This window comes from Cnephaeus nilssonii, assembly GCF_951640355.1.
Source record: "Cnephaeus nilssonii genome assembly, chromosome: 4".
NCBI classification, from domain to species: Eukaryota; Metazoa; Chordata; class Mammalia; order Chiroptera; family Vespertilionidae; genus Cnephaeus; species Cnephaeus nilssonii.
The window spans coordinates 3,188,102-3,210,990 of NC_137075.1; the positions used below are offsets into that span (position 1 = coordinate 3,188,102).

Below are 22,889 nucleotides of genomic sequence, written 5' to 3' on the forward strand. Positions count from 1 at the left end.
GCAGCGGTTCTCAACCTGTGGGTCGCAACTTACAGGTTGAGAACCGCTAGCAGGGTTGCCTAAGACCATCGGAAAACACAGATATTTACATTACGATTCATAACAGTAGCAAAATTACAGTTATGAAGTAGCAACGAAAATAATTTTATGGTTGGGGGTCACCACAACATGAGGAACTGAATTAAAGGGTCGCGGCATTAGAAAGGTTGAGAACCACTACAAAGCCTCAAACTCCAGCACCTCCTTGTCCTTCTCCCAAGTGTATTTAAACCCCATCTCTCTTTCCCAAGGCCCTCAGCCCTGCCCAACTCAGGCCACTATCTTCTGTCACCTAGACCCCTACACTGGCCCCTAGCTGGTCTTCCCACTCCTAGGGTTGCGTGTGAACAGTATGGTTACTGAGAAATTCAGAATGGCCAATAGTAGATGAGGGAAAGGGGATAAAATGAGGCAGAAAGAGGCACGGGGGCCAGGTCCCTGAGACCTTCAGTGTTCAATTAAGGCTTGTGACCTTGCTCTGATCAATTTTATATCTTAAATGGTGCCCAGGGCATGTCCTACCTTCTCTTCTGCAGAAGCTGAGAGCCTGCCCTGCCCCCTGGGTGCTGGAGGTATGGCTTCAGCCCCCACCAACCATCATGTGTACTTTTGTACCAGTAGGTAAAGGAGCTGTCCTCTCCTCTCACCGGACTACAGTCCTCGCTCACTGCAGGGGGCCAGGACTGGACAACAAGGGTCTGACCTGAATTTCAACCCAGCCAGTGAGTGCCACTGGTGCTGGCATGGCCCTGCATGCAGTGGCCGGGAAAGAGTGGCCTCAGGGACCGGGCACGGCAGCCTTCCAGAATGACTGCCCTTCTGACACAGGCCCACCACCTACAAGCGCTTTCACAAACATATTATTAGCTTGTTTAATCCTCATAACAGCTCTGGGAGTTGGGTGTCATTATTCATTTTACTGTGGGCAAACTGAATTTTATGGTCCCATTAGGTGCCCATCAGGAGTCTGCTCAGAACCAGCAGGGCCAGCCAGGCCCAGAACAGAATAGAGGCCAAGTGTTGAGGGCCTGTGGGCAGGAGAGGGGTCACAGAGAGGTGGGGGGACGGGGGAGCCATGGGTGTGCCTTTAGTGAGAGCTCCAAGAGTGGGGCCCACCAGACACTGAGGGGAGAGAGGTTGGGCAGGGTCAGGAGAACAGGGATAGGATGAGAGATAGGTTGAGAGAGGGCTTTAAAGCTGAGATCTGTTCTTTCAAAAGCAGCCAGAGGTGACCTCTGAAAAAGGTTCAATATTCACATAACCCAGAAAACCTCGCAAAATCATGCAAACCTCACAAAGTGAGCCCTGGCCAGTGTGGCTCAATGAACTGAAGGGTCACAGGTCAATTTCTGATCAAGGGCACATATTTGAGTTGCAGGTTCGATCCCCAACCTCAGTTGGGTGCAGGAGGCAACCAATCAATGTGTCTCTCTCATATCAATGTTTCTCTCCCTCTCACCCACCCTTCTCTCCCTTCCACTCTTTCTAAAAGTATCCTTGGGTGAGTATTAACAAACAAATGAAAAAAGAGAGAGAGAGAAAGAGAAATTCAAGTCTTCGTGTTCACTTTAAGAACACTCATGGAACTGCCCAGGCCACCAAGGGTATGCATATCAAAAAGCCCCCAAGTACCTGAACGATGTCACTTTACAGAAGCAGTATGTGCCATTTCGTTGTTACCGTGGTGCAGTTGGTAGGAGTGCCCAGGCCAAACATGGGGCCGGACACAGGGTGAGTGGCCCAAGTAGAGTGCTGGATTTCTGCTGCACACGCTTAGAAATGCAGAGAGTGATGCTGAACTTCAGGGCTTAGATGTAGATTCTCTGGTCATCGAGCACATCCAGGTGAACAGAGCTCCCAGGATGCAGCGCAGAACTTACGGAGCTCATGGGCAGATGAACCCATACACGAGCTCTCCCGGCCACATTGAGATGATCCTCACTGCAAAGGAGCAGACTGTTCCTAAACCAGAGCAGGAGGTTGCACAGAAGAAAAAGATATCCCAGAAGAAACTGAAGAAAGAAAAATTTATGGCCCAGCATGAAGTAAATACTAATAAAAGTAAAAGTGGGAGAAAAAATCTGAGGTCTGGAGGAAGTCTCCCTGAGTCACCCTGTTTATTGTACAGATGGGGAAACTGAGGCCCGGGCAGGAACAGAAATTTTCCCAAGATCACCCAGTCTGCCAGAGGCCAAGCTGGGACCTCCCCTAAGGGAGGTCTGAGACAGCAGAGGAGAGATCCAGCCCCTCTCCCAGCAGCTTGACCTCCACTCTCATTGTGTCCTGAACCTGACAGGGGCCTGATGGGGAGGAGGGCCAAGCAGAAGCTGGGTCCCAGGGTGCCCCCAGCCTGGCCTTGGGGAGAAACAAGGACCCAGCCCCTGTGGGGGCCCCAGCGGCTCACAACGGACTGACTGATGTTGGGCACAGGATGAGACCTCTATTCCCCGAGCTTCTCTGGGTGGGCACATGGGGCAGTGCTGTCCCAGGAGGGAGAGCTCTCACCAGTAAGACTCCCTAGGTCCTACCCAAGGCCTCAGGGCAGGTGTGAGGGTCGGGATACCCAAGTGGGGGAAAGGCAGAAGTGATTTCCAGTGGGAGGGGGACTGGGGGGGGGCACACAGGGCTGAACATCAGGACTCCATCACCTGAGCATTGGAGGAAAATAAAGTCTTACCCCTCCCCCCCTTACATGCCCACCAGCTTAAAGAACATTTTGGAATGCACCCAGCTCCACCCAACCTCTGCTCTCTGGAAAAGAGCATGCCACAGGCCTACACAGAAAGTTGTCTTGAAGAGAGGCTAGATCTAAGGAGGAACTTTGTGAGGTCTCCACACTGAGTGTCCCTGGTGGATTCCAGGACTGTTCTTTAACCAAAATCCTACCCTAGGAGGTAAGGAGGGTGGTCAAGCTGCGTGGGGCTGGGTGTCTCTGCAGCTGTCTCAGACCTCCCCTAGGTGAGAGAGGAGGGTGGGGATGAGCTAGCCCAGGGCCCAGGAGAGATCCCGGTACAGGGCAATTGGCCTCCCCAGGTGAGGGGTCTTCATGTCACTCCCAGCAGCCCTACATCCCTTCCCACTGGTGAGGTTTCCCATAACTAGTCTTTTAGAATCTGATTGCAGCAAGAATCCCTGCTGTGCCTGGGAGCTCACTATTTTCCGAGCCTCCCTTCAATGTCTCAGAGGTCCAACTTCTAGGGGCAGGAGTTCCAGAGCAGGAGGCAATGCAAGACCGGGACTTGAGGATATTGGGGGTCCTCAGCCCAGAGAGAACCCACAGCCCTGCCTGCCCCAGATTTAAAATGCCCAGGAGGGTTCAAGAAGGCAAGGCACAGGAGGGGAAACCAAGATGGCGGCATAGATAAACACCTAAACTGCTACCTCATACAACAATTTCAAAACTTCAACTAAAAGACAAAATGGACATCATCCAGAACCACAGGAAGGCTGGCTGAGTGGAAACTCTACAACTAGAAGGGAAGAGAAAAGCACACTGAGACTCAGAGGAGGTGCGGAAGTAAAGGCAGAGGTACGGAGGCACGTGCGCGGAAAGGGCTGGCAACTCAGTATGTGGCTGGCTTTCTCAATCGGGAGGGAGACAAAAGCTCCCAACTGCTCTGAACTCCGGTTCGGGGCGAGACTCTGGGGACCCAGACTCATATGGGGAGAAACTGGACTGTCTGGCAGCGGGCGAAACTCAAGGGTGGCTTTCTCTCAGAGGTGCTTGCAGCGAGTACCATGGGACACTGAGACCCGGGGAGCCTCTTAGGGCAGGGCTGATGGGAAGCCATTGCTGGTTGCTCCGCCCTGAGACCCCGCACCACAAAGCCATTGCTGGTTGCTCCACCCTGAGACTCCGCCCCATCCAAGCTGAGCACAGAGGCTTTTGCATATGAATGGCCTGGTCCTTTGAAATCTAAAATTACCTAACAAACTGCAGCTGGGTCAGAGAGCCCCAGAACTTCCAAAAGAAGGCCCAAGGCCCCACAGCAGCTTGCATTGCTTCACAGCTGGGCCTCATCTGGGCACCTCCAAAACCCCAAACAAAGAGGAGGAATCTGCAGATCTCTCCGTAGCTCCTGCTGGGTGGCCTCAGGCAGAGGCTAAATTAGCACCTCCTTGGAGATCCAAGAGCCAGTGTACCCAGTGGTCAGAGTGGGACCATCCAGATTACAACTCCTCAGATCCATAAGCAACACACTCAGGGGGCAGACTCAGTGAGCACCAAAGCCCCACTGAAGCAAGTCCTGCCCCATAAGGGTGTCTCCAGCACAGAAGTTCTCCCAGCATAGACACAGCTGATCCTCACAGCCAATTGGCCTGGTGGTCAATTCCTCCCAGTGATACCAACAACAATCAAGGCTTAACTACAAGACTGTGCACACAGCCCACAAAGGGGTGCACCAAGAGTGTCCACCTCAGGTAACTGGGGAGGCTGAGCCACTGGGCCCTATAGGACACCTAGCACACAAAGCCACTCTTATCAACTCAGGGAAGCAGCCAAAATGCAGAGACAAAGAAACAGGTCACAAATGAAAGAAATGGAGGAAAGCAAATGACTGGATATAGAGTTCAAAACTACGGTTATACGGTTTTTTAAGAATTTTCTAGAAAAGGCCAATAAATTTAGCGAGACCTTCGAGGATATGAAAAAGAACCAACTAGAAATTAAACATACACTGACTGAAATAAAAAATAATATACAGAGATCCAACAGCAGACTACAGGATCGCAAGAATCAAGTCAAAGATTTGAAATATGAAGAAGCAAAAAACACCCAACTGGAAAAGAAAAAAGAAAAAAATAATCTAAAAATATGAAGATAGTGCAAGGAGCCTCTGGGACAACTTCAAGTGTACTAACATCCGAATTATGGGGGTGCCAGAAGAAGAGAGAGCACAAGATACTGAAAACCTATTTGAAGAAATAATGACTGAAAACTTCCCCCGCCTGGTGAAAGAAATAGACCTACAAGTTCAGGAAGCACAGAGAACCCCAAACAAAAGGAATCCAAAGAGGACCACACCAAGACACATCATAATTAAAATGCCAAGGGCAAAAGACAAAGAGAGAATATTAAAAGCAGCAAGAGAAAAAGAGTTACCTACAAGGGAGCACCCATACGATTGTCAGCTGATTTCTCAACAGAAACTATGCAGGCCAGATGGGAGTGGCAAGGAATATTCAAAGTGATGAATAGCAAGAACCTACAACCAAGATTACTCTACCCAGCAAAGCTATCATTCAGAATTGAAGGTGAGATAAAGAGCTTCACAGATAAGAAAAAGCTAAAGGAGTTCATCACTGCCAAACCAGTATTATATGAAATGCTGAAGGGTATTCTTTAAGAAGAGGAAGAAGAGGAAGAAGGTAAAGATAAAAATTATGAACAACAAATACATACCTATCAACAAGTGAATCTAAAAATCAAGTGAATAAAAAATCTGATGAACAGAATAAACTGGTGAATATAATAGAATCAGGGGTATAGAAAGGGAGTGGACTGACAATTCTCGGGGGGAAGGGGGTGTGGAGGGTGCAGGAAGAGACTGGACAAAAATCGTACACCTATGGATGAGGACAGTGCGGGGGGGGGGGGGCGGTAAGGGCAGATGGTGGGGTGGGAACCGGGTGGAGGGGAGTTATGGGGGGAAAAAAAAGAGACAGAATTGTAATAATCTGAACAATAAAATTTTAATAAATAATAAATAAATAAATAAAATGCCCAGGAGGCTGGAGGTTCTCATGCAGGTGTGTTGTGCTCTGCTGCAGTAAGTCATACCCTCCCTGGTCCTCAGCACTCAATCTGGCTGTGCCCCAAGAGGTCAAACCAGATGGTCTCCCAGGAGCCTCTTTCATCACCCTCCTCAGGTTCCCATTGATGTCAGTGTATAATGAAGTCCAGGCACTGTCTGTAGGACTGACCCCTGTAAGGGCCACTTGTCCCCATAGCCTTTCAGTTCTCACAAATTCCTCCCCCTAGAGAGCAGACACCAAGGGGCAAGGGGCTGGGGAGTCACATCAGGTTCCCTGGACACAGGGGCAAGGTAAATGGAGATGGAAACACATAGCTGAGGGGAGGGTGCAGCATCTTGGCAGGATCCAGCTTATATTGCCAGAGGGGCTGGTGATTCACAGGAAATGACAAAGGGGACATTTCCTCTCAGCAGCGAAATCAGACAGGGACCCTAACCAGTTTGGCTCAGTGGATAGAACGTCAGCCTGAAGGGTCTGGGGTTCAATTCTGGTCAAGGGCACATGCCTGGGTTGTAGGCTCAATCCCCAGTGGGGGGCATGTAGGAGGCAGCCGATCAATGATTCTCTTTTATCATTGATGTTTCTATCTCTCTCTTCCTCTCCTTCCTCTGAAATCAATAAGAACGGGGTTTTTTGCCCTAACTGGTTTGGCTCACTGGATAGAGTGTCTTGGTTGCGGGCACATGCCCAGTGGGGAGTGTGCAGGAGGCAGCTGGTCGATGTTTCTCTCTCATCGATGTTTCTAACTCTCTGCCCTCTCCCTTCCTCTCTGTAAAAAAAATCAATAAAATATATTAAAAATTAAAAAGAATGGTTTTTTTTTGTTGTTTTGTTTTTTAAGAAATCACACAGGGAAGCATGAAAGGGAGGAACATCTATCCCACAGCCTTCGTCTTCCCAGGTGTACTTATAGGTCAGCATTTTGATGAGTCAATGTGACATCCTCCTGCTGTCCTATACTGACATCTGAGTCTGGCCATGTCCTAGTGCTCTTGATCTTACCGCCTGGATACCCTCCCTGTCCCATAGCCACCACCACCTCTGGCCTGGACCACAGTAAGGCTTCTTCAAATTGAAATCTCTCCCCGCCCCCCCCCCGCCCCCGCAGGGGCTTTCATCACACTAAAGGTAAAGCAGGCCTTCTGGCACCCCCATCTCCACTCCAACCACCCCAGCTCTTCTTCAGCCCCTTGTATGCACCTGCTCACCACCATCTTTGCTCCTCTGCACCCTCTGCTCAGAATTCCCCTCCCACTTCTTGCATTGCTTAGAGAGGGCCTACTCATCCTTTAGGTTTCAACCCATGTCACCGCCTCCAGAAAGCCTTCCCTGACCTTTCAACTAAGTCAAATTCCCCATTACACATGCCCCTGGCACCATACATGACTCTTTGTAGCCTTTGTCAGAGTTGCATGTATTTTGTGAGGTTTAGTTGGGTGCTTAGTAATGAGTGCCTGCTTCCCCCACTAGATTGAAACTGGATCTAATGTGCCCTATATTATCTCTGAAACATGTGGCACAGTACCTGGCACATAGTAGGTGCTCAATAAACATGCACTGAGTGAATGGACTTCCCAGCCAGCTGGATGTCCCACTGCCCTTGAGGACCCCCAGCCCCCTTTCTGAGGAAACCTCCCGACTGCAGAGCTCCTAGCTGAGGTCCAGGTGAGGACCCAGCACAGGCCTTTGTTCTGTGAGCTGAGACTCCGGGGAGCTGGTCCAGGTACCCTCCTCAGCAGGTGCTGGGTCCCAGGGCTCAGCGCAGGCGAGGGAGTGGTTCGTGGCGCTCCAGCATTCAGGGGTGAGTCTCAGTGTGTCACACACTGATTCACCTCGTTTCCCTGACAGGATAGCCCAGCTGCATCCGATGGGAAGCACCTCCCTCCTCTGGGAAGCGCTCAGGAAGCAATCCAGTCAGCTAGATGTCCCTCTGAGTCTGCAGCCCCCTCCTCTTACCCTTAACCCTGCCCCCCCCCCCCCCAGGCCCCATTCCTCTCTGTGAGCCCTCTTGTCGGCAGTCCCTGCTAATGGTTGGGCTCTGTAATGGAAAGTGGGTAGCCTGCCCCCAGACTCCAAGATCAATGCCAGACTCAGGACCCCTTTAGATTCCCGAACAGGTGCCAGGGATAGCCAGCCTCGGGCGACACCAATTGCTCTGACCTCGTGACTCAGAGGAAGCCAGTCCTCCAGAGCCCAGCCCCAGATGGGAGGAGACCTCCTCCCTGAGTTTGCCTCTGGCTACGGTTGTAGAGCAGGCCTATGGCCCTCAGAGACTGTCCAGTCTCCATCTGGAACCAGATGCCCAGGGAGGGTCAGGGTCCAACCCAAATTCACACAGCAAGGCTGCCCCAGCACCACATCAAGAATCCGGCGCTGGCTCGTTTACGGTTCTCCCGGCACTATAATAAATGTGGCTATTTTTAGGAAACTAATTAGCAAGTCAAATATGACTCCTGCTAATAATACCACCTTTCTGCTTTTTAGCCTTTCATTACCTTATTTGATCCTGCAATAGCCAGGTAGTCCCGTAGTGAAGCAGGAGGTGATCTCATTCAAAAGGTGTGGTCCACAAAAAGGAGGTGACTAGTCCTCCAGCCCAGCCCACCAGCGGGACTCAGTGATGCTCCAGAGGAACGCAGTGTCCCAGAAGCTCCCCTCCCCGGGGCCTGGCTTAGAGCCTCTCACTCAGGTTGTCTGCTCTCCCCAGAGGGTCCCCTAGCCCACCCACCCACCTAAAGTCAGCCTCCGGCCCCTCCCTGCCCCTGGCAGCTCCTGAGCCTCCGGCAACCCTGAGGCCTGGTATCTGCTGGTGGTTTTCCTTGAAGGTCTCCAGGATGTGCCAGGATAGTTAAGGCAAGGAGGCATGGTGGCCTAGTTTGAGCCGTCCCTCAACTTGGAACCCCAGTTAGAATGGAGGACAACTTCTTCCCAGGAGCGGCCTGGGTCATGTCCAGTCCCTAATCCTGCAGCCCCGTCTCCTGCTCCCTAGCTTCCTCCCCCCACAGAAGCCCCTGGGATATCCTGTGGCACCGACAGGGCTGGACAGACACAAACATAAGGTCAGATCCTGGATTGCTTCCTGAGCGCTTCCCAGAGCAGGGAGGTGCTTCCCATCGGATGCAGCTGGGCTATCCTGTCAGGGAAACGAGGTGAATCAGTGTGTGACACACTGAGACTCACCCCTGAATGCTGGAGCGCCACGGACCCCTTCCTCGCCTGCGCTGAGCCCTGGGACCCAGCACCTGCTGAGGAGGGTACCTGGACCAGCTCCCCGAGTCTCAGCTCACAGAACAAAGGCCTGTGCTGGTCCTCACCTGGACCTCAGCTAGGAGCTCTGCAGTCGGGAGGTTTGCTCAGAAAGGGGGCTGGGGGTCCTCAAGGGCAGTGAGGCAGGGGGGTGGCATGGAGACCGGGACACCGCAGGTGTAAAGGGGTGGAGGAAAGGAGGGCTCAGTGGCTCCCACTCAGATCAGAGTGCCCTGGCCCAGGTAGGCTGGCCCGCGGGGGAAGAATTTGGGCACATGGTCCGCCACAGGTTTGGCCTGAATGCCCCTTCCCCTCACTGTGTTAACTGTCCTGGGCACTGCCCCGCATCCTGAAGTCTTTTCACTAACTGACAGGTTGGGCTACTGGTCCCTGTCAGGCCAGCTGGGGAGGGGGCGGCTTGCCAGGAGGGAGACGAGGGATATCCGATGAAAAAGGAGAAGAGACCATCCAGGGTGGCCCTGCTGCCCAGCGGGTGACAGGTGCTCTCCTCCTTTACCTGGCAGGATGAGGTTGGCACCTCCTCACCAGGTCCCAGACCTGGTCCCCACCAACAGGGAGCCCCCACCCATGGGAGCTGTGTTGGCCACAGGACAGTGGCTACACTGGAAGGATGTACAAAATAGACTCTCCCCGGGTGTTCAGTCCAGTGTGTTCCTGATCACAGAGTGGTACAGGCCCTTCATAGCTGAAGTTTGGGGCACGCTTCAGCCTTCCTGGGGAAACCCTGTCAAACCCTCCCCACCCCCGCCCCCCGCCCAGGGCCCGGGCCTTTCTCTCCCAATGGAAGAGGTCTCTGAATTCCTCTCGACCCTGACAGCAGAGTCTGCTCACTACCCCTACCTCCCCTTGCCCTCTCCACCCCACACTCCCTCAGGTGGTGACAAGGGAGGAGCCTCCAGCACCAGTGGGAGAGGGTGTGGGCACCGGCAGCCGGTGGCAGACTGCCCGTGCGGCAGGCACCCAGCAGCGGGACCGCCACAGGAGCCCTGACCGGAGACTGTCACACAGCGTCAGGGGAGAAGCAGCCAGCTCCCAGGGAGGGCTGGGAGCCTGGGGTTAGAAAGCTGCGGCTTTCAGCTGAGTGAGCAAGAAACGTTGGCTAAAGTGGAGTCGGTGCCCCACTTTCCGGGCAGGAGCTAGGAAGAGCTGCCCCTGGCTGTAGGGCCAGCACTGAGCAGTCCACAGAGCCGGACTAGACAGGGCAGGAACAGGGTTCCAGGGAGGTGGGCGGCAGGTGGCGGTGGCTCCCCCTCCCCCTCCTCCACGATAGAAGTGAGTCATCCTGGTTAGGAAGAGGATGGCTGGTGCTGGGAGAAGCCCTGCTGTCCAGGGAAGGGAGGGGAAGCTCCCTAGACGGTGAGCTCAGCAAGGAATGTGGCCCGAGTCACCGTGGTCCAGCGGGGCTCAAGGGCTGGGGTGTAAGCGGTGTGTGTGTTGGGGGGGGGGGGGGGGGAGGCATTCACTCTGGAACCAGGTCCTGGCAGCACCCCCAGGGCACAGAACTTAGACCCAGGCAAGGAGTGTCCTTGTCCTGGATCCCACTCTGGCCCTCCTCTGGCTTCAGCCTCCCTCACGGGCAGAAGAGACGGGGTGCAAAAAGACTGAGCCAAGGAGACATGCCTACCCAATGCAGGACCCCAGAATTCCCTGCCACAAGGTCCAGAGCCCAGTTCCTCTGTCTGCCTGGGCCTTCCCCCGGGCCTGTGGCTGTGTGCACACCCAGGCTACGGTGTAACCGAGGGCAGCTGCTGCCAGCTGTGTGAACGGACCACGGACAAATGGCCTGCGGCGGCCATGCGCTTCCCCAGGCTGGAACTGGGGGAGGGGCTGCGATGGCTCTCTGTGCTGCCACATTGCAGCGCCCAATCCAGGAGGCCAAGAGTTCTAAATGCAACCCGCCTTCCAGGTTGTTGTGAAAGTAGATGTGTCAATGTAGGAGGCTAGAACATATTCTATTTTTTTTAATATATTGTTATTGATTTCAGAGAGAGGAAGGGAGAGACATAGAAACATCAATGATGAGAGAAAATTATCTATCTGTTGCCTCCTGGACACCCAGGATCGAGCCTGCACACCGGGCATATGCCCTGACTGGGAATTGAACCAGGTTCACAGGTTGATGCTGAACCACTGAGCCACCCCAGCCGGGCTAGAACATACTCTATTTAGCCTTTTACTTGCTTGATTTATAGCCCTAAATATCTACACATACGTTATGTGAGCCTCCATTTGTACTTCTGCCCTGAGGCCCACAAAGGCCTTGGGTGAGCCTCTCAGAGGCACCCGATGGCACGGCCCGACGCCCGCCTTCACAAGTGCTTCCTCATTCTGCTCTGAAGTTCGTGGCCTCCTTCTGTGAGGCCCTGGGAGGAATGTAAATGCCAAAACTCCCAGCTGAATCATCAGCAACTGGAGGCAGTCCTAAAGCTCCAGTCCCCAGTTCTTTTCGGAGCTGGCTGCCTAGGCACAAGGGGCTGACAATCAGGGTGGTCCCAGGAGGCTGGGCACCTGAGGGAAAGAAAGTAGTACTTACTGCACACCAGGCTCCAACAGGCTCCGCAGCCCCAGTAACCCGCTGGGGAGGTCCAATTTGTAGGTCCACAGGACTTGCCCAAGGTCACACAGGTGGCTTTGAAGCCCCGTCTCTGAGCCCAGAACCTGTGTTCTTTGCACTTGAGCAGTCAGAGAGAAGTGTGGGGCATTTGTGGGGAGCTGGGTAGAAGCAGAGAGCAGGATCTGTGGGTCACCACTGGGGAGCCAGGTCCAGCCACTATGCGTGGACCCCATGCTCTGGCCGCCAGCCCCCTCAGTAAATTGAGGGGTGTTTGTGAAGCCGGTCGTGGAACAAGTCCCCCCTTCTAGCCTCTCTCAGACCCAGAGTGCCTGTCACCAGAGATGGAGGAACGCTCCTCCATGAGAGCCACAGAAGCCCCAGGCATCCATGAAATGAGCACTCAAGATAGGAGGGAAGAATAGGAATTTACCCGGCCACATGGGGTGCCGGGCCGGGCATGTGCAGGGGACAGGTAATGCCATGGCCAGGCCTCTCCGTACTCAACTCACACCACTGGCCTCCTAGACTCGCACACAGTGCAGCCTCGGGTGTCTCTGCACCTCCTATGCATGACCTCAGCTTCCCCACCTGGGGACAACAGTGTCCTCTCCGTGAGGCTTTATGAGGATAACACCAGGTGGGCACCAGCTCAGGCCTGGTACCTGCGCACACACCATGTGTTAGTGCATGTGTGGGGGGAGGGGCAAGTGTGGGGAGAGCTACCGACCAAGATTAATTCCTGTTTCTGAAGGTAACAAAGTCAGTTCCCGTTTTCAGAAAAGAGGAAGTAGGTGGATTCCTGAGAAATGATAAGCCGGCGGGGAAGATCCACCCCCAGGCAAGGGTCTAGCTCTGATGATTCAGTAGGTGGTCCAGGTAGGCCCAGGAAGGAACAGGTGACCAGACACAAGCTAGCAAACCCAGCACCTGTCTGCTAAAGTCCAGTTGGCCCCAGCCCCGCCTCCAGGCATCCATTCTCTCCCGGGACCTTTGGCCCAGGACCTGGAGAGGGTGCTGAGCACCAGCAGGCATCGCTGGTCAGGTCACACTCGGCAAAGACTCTGCTCCTCAGCACCCACGCCTGCCGAGCAGCACCCACCGGCCCCTACTTGGTCAGCTGGTCTCCACAGTCTCAGTCTCTCTCCCAGATACCACATGGCTTCCCTGCCTCCTTGTCTTTACCCAGACTGCCTCTGGCCCTGCCCACTCTCCTCCCACCTCTGTGTCTGCACGGTTGTCCCATTCGAAAGCCCTTCTGTTTGGGGGTCCTCTGAGAGCAGCCAGGTTTAGGCCTGAAGGTAGGGCCAGGCTGGGAAAGGGATTTACACCCTCACTTCAGTAAAGTATTTCAAAAGATTCCCCGGCTTAAATGGGTTTCCTCTATGGTCTTCTCACCACAGTGGAAACAAACATCAGGTTATCTGTAAGAGATGTTGACACTTCTGCCTTTGGGCCTTTGTCCCTCCTTTGGCTCTGACACATTCCCCTCCCACAGTCTCCTCTTCTCAGGACTCAGAACTCAGGAGCCAGAGTGGAGCAAGAGGAAGTCACCTCAGCCTTGTTCCTGAAAGGCCCCAGAGAACATGACATTCATCCTGTCTCACATGTCCCAACCTCCTCGACCTTCTGTTGCTGCCTCTTAGCATCAAACCCTTTTTCATGTCCTCGCAGCCTTCAGGAACCTTCTCAGAGCCCCCCACCCCACCTCCAGCCTCCGCCCAGCAGGATAAGGAAAGCACTCCCTCATGGGGTTTGGAGTCGTTGCGAAGTTTAATGAGACAATGCACATAAAGCACAGTTCACATGTGGTTATTGCTTTACTGATGCCAGATCTTGGGCCAGGTAAAGCCGATCAGCACCTGCTGAACACTGTTGTTTGGGTCCTGGTAGTTTTCAGTTTCTTCTCTGAGCCCAGGGGCCCCCCAAAGCTGGTCTCCATCTCACTACCCTGGCACCTTTCCTTCTTTCTAATCACTGAACTCCCCAGTCTCCTGAGCTTCCAACCTGGCCAGGAGGGCATGAGCTGCTCTCTGCCCTTCACAAACTCACACTTGCTTTTTTTTTTTTTAAGTGAAAGGCATCTCACAAAAAGGAGAAAGTATTTTATTTTATAATATATTTTTATTGATTTCAGAGAGGAAAGGAGAGTGAGAGAAACATCAATGATGAGAGAGAATCGTTGATTGGCTGTTCAACTTCTACTGGGGATCGAGCCCACAACCAGGCATGTGCCCTTTGGCTGGAATCGAACCAGGGATGCTTCAGTCCACAGGCCGATACTTTATCCACTGAGCCAAACCAGCTAGGGCTCACACTTGCTTTTTAACTTGACAAAAATCCCAGGGTTTTGTGGATGTTCATACATAGAAAGCATCTATATTGTTTACTGCTGTGTAGTATTCCATCACGTGAACATACCACAGTCTAAACCAGTTCCATATGGATGGGTATAGAGGGCGTTTCCAATCTTGTGAATCATCTTGTGCATACAGGGGTACAAGTAGGGTTACAGTTGTGAGTGACATTCTTCTGAGTTAGCAAAGCTATTGTATTAATCATAACTCATGTGCCTTTTCAATACAAACAACTGTAAACATTCTTTTGCCCACTCCATATGCATGCAGGTGTTGCTGCAGGACAGACTCCAGAAGTGGGATAGCAAGGTGTGAGGTGCCTCTTTCCCACAGCCTTACCGACCTGGTGTGTAACCCAGCGGAGTCCGGATCTGGACCCAGGGCTGGGTAACTCCAAATTCATTCCCTCCCCTCTGGACCAACCTGCGTCCCTCAGAAGCAGGGCCCGAGCCATGGAGGGGCAGAGGCAGCCCAGGCTACCCCACTGCTCCTGTGGCCACCAGCCCCTGGCCTCACAGGGACAGAGCTGAGGCGGCTGCCATCAGCCACAGGGTGGAGCTGTCCATGCCAGCTTCGTGCGGGAGGCCTTCCAGCTCTTCACTCCACGGCTGGCCTCAGGGAAGGTTCCTGCTCCTTGCCTGAGCCCTCAGTCCTTTCTGAGCTGCCTGCCCTCCTATCCCCCTATATCCACTCCTCTCCAGTCATATGGAAACACTCCCTACCTCTGTGTCTCTGACCAGGCAGTTTCCCTCAGCGCTTTCTTTGCCCAGCTAAGTCCTGCTTTTACACAGACAGAGTGCAAGAATCACTGACTGTACTAACAGTACCTAGTTGGTTTTAATGTCCTCTCCCTGGGTTTGGCCCAAAGGCATGAATGATGTCCTGATGTCTGTCCTCACAGTGGTACAGGCTTGGCTGGTACAGCATGGAGGCTTATACTTGGGCAGCTAAGCCTTCCCCGGGAGTTTCAGCCACACTGAGCCCTGGAGTTACCAAAATACCCCACCCCACAGTGCCACACACCAGGGCAGCCCCAAGGAAAAGCCAGTCCCTCAGAGGCCTTTTGCTAAAGATCTAAAAAGTGTCCTCAAAGCCCCACATGATGGGGAAGTGAGGCCTTCAGGAGGCCAGAGTGGCAAGAGGCACTTCAAGGACATCATCATCTGGACTTCCCCCATGACTCCAGTTTTACTCACATTTCTTCACAGCAGCTGCTGGGACAGGCCTGGGGGCTGCCAGGGAACAAGATCAAAAAATAAAGTCAGCCTGAGTGAGCTGAGCCCCAGAGGAGGAAGGCCTAAGCTCTCTCTGTCGGTGCCCAGAGCCCCTGAAGGGTGTACCCCAACCCTGGAGACTCAAGTGAACCAAAGACATGAAAGTAGCCACAGACGCCTCCCTCACAGGGCCCCAAAGACCCCTGCCAAACCCAAAGGTGGTACAAGACCTTGAATTGGCACCATACTTGGTAAATCTGGTGCACGATCTCGGAGCTCACACTCCATGGTGGAATAGAAGTCTTCCTCCAGGCTCAGGCAGGGCCTGGGGCTGCCAGCCCACCCCCTGAGCACCAGGCGAGGCCCGTCCCTCCTACTGCAGCCCCATCAGAGCGATTGCCACTGAGCACTCTGGTCACAGGAGGATCAGGACCTCTTCTGCTGTCCAGGAGGGCAGGGGCTGCGTCCCACCCCTTCCCCACATACCCACAGCAACTGCTGTGGCCAGGGATGTACCCTGAGGACCTGTGAGTCACTAAGAGTAAGTGAGTGAATAAATTTCAACTTAGTCCTATGAAGTATTAATTCATTGCCCACTGGCATGGCTCAATGGTTGAGCATCAACCTATGAACCAGGAGGTCATGGTTCAATTCCCGGTCAGGGCACATGCCCTGGTTTCGGGTTCGATCCCCAGTGTTGGGGGTGCAGGAGGCAGTCGATTGATGATTCTCTCTCATCATTGATGTTTCTATCTCTCTCTCCCTCTCCCATCCTCTCTGAAATCAATTATATATAATAAGTACTAGAGGCCCAGTGCATGCTGAGGGGGGCTACCCTACTGTTGAGAGGCGCAGGGGGCGGGACTCCCGCCCCCTGCGCCTCTCAACGGCCGCTGAGGGGGGCTGCCATGGACACCTGGCTACCCTGCCATTGAGAGGCGCAGCTGGGTGTCCGCGGCAGGCCCCCTCAGCGGCCGCGGATCTGGCCGTTGAGAGGCACAGGGGGCGGGAGTCCCGCCCCCTGCGCCTCTCAACAGCAGGGTAGCCCCCCTCAGTAGCAGCGGATCCGTGCCTCTCAATGGCCGGATAGGCCACCCCGAGTCCCGCCCCTCAGCCTCCCACCGCCCAATCGTGGGCGTAGCGGAGTAATGGTAATTTACATGTTACTCTATTATTAGATAGGATTAGTTAATTGAACAAACATTGCCCAAGTCTACTTTTGGAGCCAGTCACCACCCACTGGATGCTTCAAGCTTCAAAACAGGAGAGGCCATTGACATTGTCAACCAGCCAGACCCAGCCCTCACTCACCCCAACCCAGTGAGGATGGAACCCAGCCAGGCCTCCAGCCTCCTCCCTCAGACCTGTCAGAGACAAGGCAGGCTGAGGGATGTGGCTTGATGACTAGTGTTGGACTCATCCCTCCATTCCCACCCCCTAGGGACCAAGATGGGTTTGACTAAGAACCATCCCCCATACACCAAACCTACCCCAACCCTGGGGCCTCAGGGGGCAAGTGAGGTAGAACTGAAACTGGACAGAAGAGAAATAGGTCAGAACAGGCCCCAGGAGCCTCTATTGCTTACCCCTTCTCCCCACACACCCTGCCCAGAACCCCTTCCTGCAAGCCTGGGAAAGTCTTTGAAGCTTGGCTTCCTCCTACCTGGGCCTCCCCTCCCCCTTCCTTTAAGCCTCCTGCTGCCTCCCCTTTTCTACAGCCAGCCTCATTCTAGCCACCTGTGGTTCATCCCATCAGAGTTCAAAGGACCCCAGGCTGGGTTCTGGAGATCAGAGCTCTGGTCTTCTAAAGTGACCTTTGGCAGATCATCCCCTCTGAGCCTCAGTTTCCTCATCTGGTTTGTGTTGCTGGCATATGATCTTTTCAACACAAGAAACAGGCTCTATGGGTGGCTTTCAGGAAAGGATGGGACTTTTCAGATGGCAATACTTGGCACCTTGGCCACCAGCCCTCCCAGGGCCATGAGTGCTGGGAAGGGAGCAATGGCCGGGACCAGGGAGCACAGCTAAACACGGACTCCTTGGAAGTCTGCCTTACACCCCTCGTGGATAAGGCGCCCATTCCCCAGCCTTCACTTCACTCATAACCAGCAGCCACTGTTCCTGTCTATGTCCCCGACCCTTCCAGAGAGCCTGAATCCCAGCGCCTCTGCATTCCCTATCCCAAGCATAGGCTTCACACCAAGTAGGTTCTCTACAAAATGTGTGTTAAAAGAATAAAGGCACAGAAAATAAGTGTTGGTGAGGAAGTGGAGAAATTGAAACCACAGTATGACCACTGTGGAAAGCAGTTCCCCAAGAGTTAAACATAAAATTATCATATTATTCCACAACTAGTGGCCCAGTGCATGAAATTCGTGCATGGTGGGGGGGGAAGGTCCCTCAGCCCGGCCTGCACCCTCTCCAATCTGGGACCCCTCGGGGGATGTCTGACTGCCGGTTTAGGCCCAAACCCTCCTAAACCGGCAGTCAGACATCCCTCTCGCAATCCAGGACCACTGGCTCCTAACCCCTCACCTGCCTGCCGGCCTTATCACCCCCAACTGCCCCCCCTTCAGGCCTGATCACCCCCTAACTGCCCCCCCTTGCCAGCCTGATCACTCCCAACTGCCCCCCTACCCCCTACCACCGGCCTGATTGCCCCTAACCGCCTCAGCCTCGGCCCCGCCACCATGGCTTTGTCTGGAAGGTCTCCCAGTCTAATTAGCATATTACCCTTTTATTAGTATATATTTCACTCCTAGGTAGATAGACCCAAAAGAATAAAAAAAATATGTCCACACAAAAACACAGACACCAATGTTCATACAGCATCATTCATAACAGCCAAACGGTATAAACAACCCCAGGGTCCATGAACAGCGACTGATATCCACACAATAGAATATTGTTCAATCCTGGGTCCGGGTGAGGCCGTGTGCCCCTGGATCCGGGTGAGGCTGGGTCCCGGGCCCGGGTGAGGCCACGCGCCCCTGGGTCTGGGTAAGGCCACACGCCCCTGGGTCCGGGTGAAGCTGGATCCCTGGTCCGGGTGAGGCTGTGTGCCCCTGGATCCGGGTGAGGCTGGGTCCCGGGTCCGGGTGAGGCCGTGCGCCCCTGGATCCGGGTGAGGCCACGCGACCCTGGGTCTGGGAGAGGCCACGCGCCCCTGGGTCCGGGGGAAGCTAGATCCCGGGTCCGGGTGAGGCCGTGTGCCCCTGGATCCGGGTGAGGCTGGGTCCTGGGCCCGGGTGAGGCCACGCGCCCCTGGGTCCGGGTAAGGCCACACGCCCCTGGGTCCGGGTGAAGCTGGATCCTGGGTCCGGGTGAGGCCGTATGCCCCTGGATCCGGGTGAGGCTGGGTCCCGGGTCCGGGTGAGGCCGCACACACCTAGGTCCGGGTGAGGCCACGCGCCCCTGGGTCTGGGAGAGGCCACGTGCCCTGGGTCCGGGTGAGGCCACGCGCCCCTGGGTTCGGGTGAAGCTAGATCCCGGGTCCAGGTGAGGCCATGTGCCCCTGGATCTGGGTGAGGCCACGCGCCCCTGGGTCTGGGAGAGGCCACGTGCCCCTGGGTCCGGCCGAGACCCAACCAGAGGGAGTCGGACCTGCATTACCACCATTTGTCCACCATCCAGAGCTGAGGGGTCAGTGCCGACATGTACACATAAGGACCTGGTGGACATTGATATTGGGTCTCAAAAGAACTGTTGGTCCAGAAAGAAACTCACTACAGACTGATTCATTTGCCTGTCAGCATAACTATTATTGCTCATCTCACATTCAGTTCATATAAGTATATCTCTAGTGACACATGATCTCGCTCATCTAGGGGAAATGATGAACAACATAGACTGATGAAAAAGAACAGAACCAGAAACAAGGAGGCATCGATCGGACTATCGGGCCTCAGAGGGAGGATAGGGGAGGGTGGGGGGAGGGGGGAGAGATCAACCAAAGGACTTGTGTGCATGCATATGAGCCTAACCAATGGTTAAGTTCAACAGGGGGTTGGGGCATCCGTGGGGAGGGGTGTGGAATGGGAATGGGGGGATGAGGACAAATATGTGACACCTTAATCAATAAAGAAATTTAAAAAAAAAAAAGAATATTGTTCAGCAATAAAAAGACGGGAAGTACTGATACATGATGCTACAACATGGATGAACCTTGAAAACATTATGGTAAGTAAAAGAAAACCAGACACAAAGAACACATACTGTATATTCCCACTCATATTAAATGTCTAGAATGGCCAAATCCAGAGACAGAGTAAATTAGTGGGGGCAGAGGGAAGAGGGAGGAACGGACAACAGGTATAAAGTTTCTTTTGGGTGATGAATTGCTCTGTAAGTAGATAGTGGTGAATGTGCATAAACTGGAAACCACTGGATTGTACATTTTAGGTTTTGTTTTGTTTTGTTTTGTTAATCTTCACCCAAGAATTTTTTCCCCATCAATTATTAGAGAGAATGGAATGGAGGCAGAGAGGGAGGAAGGGAGGGAGAGAGAGACATACACACACACACACACACACACACACACACACACACACACACGTCCTCAATGTGAGAAAGACGCATTAATTGGTTGCCTCCCAAGGCACCCTGACTGGGCTGGGGATCAAACCTGCAACCCAGATACATGCCCTTGACCAGAAATCGAACCCAAGACCCTTTGATTCACGGGCCAACATTCTAACCACTTAACCATACTGGCCAGGGCTGGATTGTACATTTTAAAATGGTGATTTTTAAAAAATCTCAATAAAATAAAATAAATAAAGGCAAACTACCTCTCTCTAGGGAAGAGCTAGAAGGCCAAACTTGTCTGTCTTGTTGGTTTGCTTGTCTATTTCTGTCTCTCTGAAAACACCATCCCCCAGGAGCCATTCTTTGTCCTGGGGAGATCCCACCTCCCACCCCAATCCTGGCTCCAGAGTAGCCTCTGCGGAGCAGCGGGAGGGGAAGAGCCCCAAGGAAACCCTTGGGCCTTGTAATGGGATGAAACCCTCTCCGTACCCTCAGCTTCAGAGCAGGTGCTCCCTCAAGTAAAACCAAGACGTGGCTCTGGTGTGGGCTCTGGCACAGGGCCTGCCCCTCCCTCCGTGTCCCCATCAGCAGTGTGCCTCACGGGCCAGGAGGAGTGTGACAGGGCCTGGGCACTGGTACCCTCCCAAAGGCCTCTCATTTGCAAACATCCCAGCAGTGCATGGAACAGCAATTGGAAAGTTCATCCTTTGGTCTAACTGCGGTGTCTGGCTTGGAGACAGCAGTGGGAAGAGGTTTCCACTGCGTCAGCTCGATTCAGCCCCTGTTGGGGTCCCTGTCCTTGGATGCTCACTTCATAGTGAGCTCCCTCAGGCCCCCAAAGCAGTTGCTCCCTGAATGATTCTGGTGGGAACCAGTGAAAGGAGAAGGCTGTCCCCTCCCCAGCCTCCTACCCACCCCTTACCCCCCCCCCCCCCCCCGCCCCTGGTGGCACACCCCAGCCAGAGCAGAGGGGCTGGGCCACCACCCAGCCTGCCTCTGATCACTAAGAGGACAGACAAGTTGGCAAGTGGCCCTCTCCTGTCTGAGCCTCCTGGAACTGGTGCTTCCATGACCTTTCTCAGAGGTCCGAGCATCAGAGTGACCCCACTGTCTGCTTACCTCTGCCCCGTACATCCCCTGTGTCAACCGTGAGCCAGCAAAGAAGAGGAGCTTAAACACCTGTAAGATGAGTGAATGTGATCAGATAAAGTGATCTCAAACCCCAGTTTCTTGAGGACAAAGATTAGAAGAATCGTTTTTCTGTGAAATGTTGGTCAACTGGTTACACTCTCTGCACCTCAATTCCATTAAGTATAAAATGGAAACGATAATGGTATCAACCTCACAGGGATGGTGAGAAAATTAACTAAAATAATTCATGTAAAACTTCTAGAACAGTGCTGACACTCACAGGATATATGCTGTACATCACCACTATCGCTATTTGTGATATTGTCTTTATGGTCTTGCCCATTGAAGCCAATGTGAGTCTCTGACAAAGAGTGTGGAGATAGTGACACCTTTCAGAAAGACCCCTGGGCTCCTGCTGGGTTAGCCTCGGTCCCTGGAGGGGCTTTGACTTCTGCCGCAGCAGTGAGAGGTACCCTTTTCCAAGTGCCCAGCCATGACTCCTCCTGAGTGCAAGCCTCCTACACTCAGAACCTGCACTTCAGAGGTAGGTGCTCAGAAGTAGGCTGGTGTGAACAGAGACAGGCCCATGCGTTGAGGGTGATGGATGGAGGCAGGCTTCAGCCCAGATGCTAGGGCTTCCTGCCTGCACAACCTCTTTCCCTGCACCCCTGTTATGTGTGTTATATGATTTTGACATGGGGAGACCAGGAAAGTTGGGCATTCCAGGAAAGCCCCTACATGCCCAGGAAATCTAAGTACTTGGCAGGGCCTTATCCGGCCCATTGTCCTGAAAGGAAAGGAAAGGAACAAAGACCTTGCCACTATGACCATGACCTCCCCTAGGAACACAGTCTCGCTTCCTCCCTACAGCCACCTCCCCTAGAACTTCCCGTGGTCTAGTCATCCCCTGTCCCCAGCTCCCAGGCGGGTCGTAGGCATCTCAGCAGGACCACAGGGAAGGGGCGTCAAATGGAGCAGGGGCTGGAGACCTGGGCTAGTTCATCACGAAATCTACATCACATCTTCATGTTCCATTCTCTGTGCTCACCTGAAGAGCGATCTCTCTCTCTCTCTCTCTCTCTCTCTCTCTCTCTCTCTCTCTCCCCCCCCTCCCCGCCCCCCTCTCTGCAGTTCCTGTTGGCCCAGTGACCCCACTAGATTCCTCAGATACCAGAGGGGGTTTCAGCCAGGTCTTCAAGTTCTCAGCTGCCAGTGCCAGGGAGGCAGGGACAGCCTGGACATCAGCTGTGGGTTTGCCTTGAGCTTGTGGACACAGAAAGCTTCCTAGCCTCCCTTCTCTGAGTATGTGGACAGGACCTGAGGAGTGAGAACTCTGTGGGGAGTGCACATGTGCACAGATGTGCGTGCCTGCATGTGTGTATGTGTGAGCAGGTCACGTGTGTGGTCCCCTGTGTTATGTGTATACATGCTTGTTCTGTTGTGGGGGGCGGGAACGGCACCAGGTGTTAGGTGGGGTCAGACTGGACCTGGGTCAGTAACCTCAGTACTTGAGTTCTGGCTAGGAAAGAACTCAGAGTCAAGACTCAAGCTATAAGAGAACAGTTATTTGGAAAATCAAAGAGGTAAAAGTAATTTGTAGATGAAATGGGCTGAGGAAACAAGTTATAGAGGTAAAGGAAGGGCCCCAGGGCTTAGGAGTGAGGGAGGTAAAGGTGATGCAGGCCTGAGGGAAGGGGGAGGGGGAAAGCACAGGTGTTCTCCTGGGAGGGAGAGGGTGCTGGGTCCTCTGTCCTAAGGGTTTGAAGGGTGGAGAGTTTAGGGAGGTCCCAGGGGAAAATCTCAATAGAATATTCAGCAGCTTTCCAGGTGTCCTTTCAGGGTCTAGGTCTCCCCAGATTGATTGGTGGTCAGGGCAGGGGGTCATTATCTGATGCCCTGAGGTCAGCCATGGGGCCACTTGTCTGGTTTTGCTGCTTTTCTGGGCCGGGAGCTGACATACAACTGAGGCCTCGATGTTATCTCTAGGGAGGAAAGGCCAGGGGGTCCAAACCCCATGACCAGTGATCTGCTAGGGAAGGAAAGGTC

At 53.6% G+C, this 22,889-nt stretch overlaps 1 pseudogene across 1 annotated transcript in view; it reads left to right on the plus strand.

Annotated features, from left to right (window-relative positions):
- Positions 1-1,558: 1,558 nt before the first annotated feature.
- The window catches only part of LOC307097582 (large ribosomal subunit protein uL22-like), a 32,980-nt pseudogene continuing 11,649 nt past the window's right edge, over positions 1,559-22,889 (plus strand). The window contains exon 1 of the transcript in view: positions 1,559-2,084. The product of the transcript in view is annotated as a large ribosomal subunit protein uL22-like (transcript). The remainder of the gene's footprint in view (positions 2,085-22,889) is intronic.